The following is a 2,568-nucleotide window of genomic DNA, read 5'->3' as shown; positions in this document are numbered from 1 at the left end:
TGCATTCTCTGAAGTTTCGTTGAGAACTGACTTAAAATTCCCTAGAGTTTGTCAAAAATACTTTATATACACATTTCTTATTGGCATATACTTTCTTTATTCTTTTGTCTGATTTTTGTGTGGAAGGGTAATGCTTATCCTTATACAGATTTGGGAGTTCCCCCTGTGACAAAACTGCCTGTCTTATGACTATTTTCCTTTTTGGAGGCGTGTTAGGTTTCCTGTGTTATATCCTAACAGAATTTCCTTTTTGAGGCCATGGGCTAAGGTCATATCGACAGACTTTGAGCAGGATCTCCTCTCAAAGGACACTTAGGAGAGTACAGAGACCTAAGCCCTTAGGATTTAAGCAGGTGAGAGCAGGGGCTTAGGGGCAGAGATGACTCAAGCTCTGTGCAAAGGGACCGAGTAGACAATGAAGTAGGCTTACCCACTCCCCCTCCCCACTTCTTCTGCCTTATGCTCAGTTTGCTCCTTTGCAGGCTGGTGGATGCTTTGATGATGAGGTCAGTATCTGTGTAGGCAGGTCTCAGAACTGTCATGAATGATAAAAAATGTCCTCCATGGAACCATGGGACATTGTCCAGGCTAGGAGTCAGAATTGTCCAAGGTCATGGACTCCCAGGGAGCTATGAGTGTGTGTCAAATCTGGTGGAACAGCGCCAGGAAAACAAAGGAGAGAACAAATATTGAAGATTGTGGCCAAGAGTTTCAAGTGAGGGAGGAACAGGAAAAGGTGCCAGGTGGTGCCGAGTTTATCTGATTCAGCCCTGAGGCCCAGTACGTGGCGTGTACGCTGGACACACACCTACAAACCACCACATGTTCTGCAGGGGCTGCCAGCTACTTAAAGGGGCTTCTCTCTGAAGCATCCTTCCAGAACACAAGAGACTATTTCCTAAACCTTTTTCATTTTTCTCAGTCCTTCCAATCGACTATTCCTCCTTTATTCTTCTCTGTGAACTCATCTTTCCTTTCACAGATAAAATAGAAATCATCTGATGGAAAATTCTCAAATGCTTGACTCTACCTACATCTCCCAAATGACCTGCTTCCACACTTGCTTCCTCCTTTTTTTGCCTTTTTGATGGAAGAGATAGTGTGCCACCTGTCTGCAGACAATTCCTTCACTTCGTTTCAGGATTAAATATCCCTTTCTTATAAAGGAGTTCATTAATTTCACAAATACTAATTGAGCATCTACTTTGTAACAGATGCCAGATTCCATTTGTTGATTAACCTTCCATTTGTAGACTCAACTTCTCTCACTCTATTGGTTTTTTCCCCAATAGGGTTTAACAGTGCTCAATACTCTCCGACAGTTAAAAACTACTAAACTGAGCCAAACTGCAAAACATCCCCCCAGGCCATCCCCCCTACTCCCTTCTTTAGCTACTCGTCTTTATTGTTCCCTTCACAGCCAAGCCTCTCTAAAAAGATGTCTATACTTTGCATTTTAATGTCTTCCTCTCTCACTTATTCTACAACCCATGGCATTCTAGCTTCTGCTCTTACTAAAAGCGCTTTCACGCTCCTTTTGGCAGCACATATACTAAAACTGGAACAATACAGAGAAGATTAGCATGGCCCCTATGCAAGGATGACATGCAAATTCTTGAAGCGTTCCATATTTTTCTGGGACTTTGGGGTTAGTAGATGCAAACTATTGCATTTGGAGTGAATAAGCAGTGAGGTCCTGCTGAATAGCACGGGGAACTATATCCAATCGCTTGTGATGGAACATGATGGAGGATGATGTGAGAAAAAGAATGGCTGTATAAGTATGACTGGGTCACTTTGCTGTACAGCAGAAATTAACAAAACATTGTAAATCAACTATAATAGAAAAAATGTAAATCTTAAAATAAAAGTGCTTTCTCTCTGGTCCCTGATAACATGCATGTGGCTAAATGGAATGGAACATTTTTAGTCCTCACCTTATTTGATCTGTCAGTATTTTATTTTAATTAATTAATAATTGTCTTTTTGCCTTTTCTAGGGCCACTCCCACGGCATATGGAGCTTCCCAGGTTGGGGTTGAATCAGAGCTGCAGCCACCAGCCTATGCCAGAGCCACAGCAACACCAGATCCGAGCCATGTCTGCAACCTACACCACAGCTCACAGCAACACCAGATCCTTAACCTACCGAGCAAGGCCAGGGATCGAACCCACAACCTCCTGGTTCCTAGGCGAATTCGTTAACCACTGCACCACGATGGGAACTCCCTGTACTCAGCATTTTATTTATTTATTTTTTTGTCTTTTTTTTTTTGGCATTTCTTGGGCCGCTCCCGCGGCATATGGAGGTTCCCAGGCTAGGGGTCGAATCGGAGCTGCAGCTGCCAGCCTACGCCAGAGCCACAGCAATCTAGGATCCGAGCCAAGTCTGCAGCCTACACCACAGCTCACAGCAACACCGGATCGTTAACACACTGAGCAAGGGCAGGAATCGAACCTTCAACCTCATGGTTCCTAGTCGGTTTCGGTAACCACTGCGCCACGATGGGAACTCCTGTACTCAGCATTTTAAAATGAGGGCCACTTCTTTTTTCACTGGGTTTCCATA

At 43.9% G+C, this 2,568-nt stretch overlaps 1 non-coding gene across 1 annotated transcript; it reads left to right on the top strand.

The window, feature by feature from the left end:
• The first annotated feature begins 1,528 nt into the window (after window positions 1-1,528).
• Window positions 1,529-1,635, top strand: LOC125113669 (U6 spliceosomal RNA). The gene has a single exon (XR_007131536.1). It is a non-coding gene; the product is annotated as a U6 spliceosomal RNA (small nuclear RNA).
• Window positions 1,636-2,568: the final 933 nt, after the last annotated feature.

This window comes from Phacochoerus africanus, chromosome 13 (assembly GCF_016906955.1).
Source record: "Phacochoerus africanus isolate WHEZ1 chromosome 13, ROS_Pafr_v1, whole genome shotgun sequence".
NCBI classification, from domain to species: domain Eukaryota; kingdom Metazoa; phylum Chordata; class Mammalia; order Artiodactyla; family Suidae; genus Phacochoerus; species Phacochoerus africanus.
Note: the sequence above shows the minus strand (reverse complement) of the source record. Positions and strands in the feature narration are given on the sequence as shown.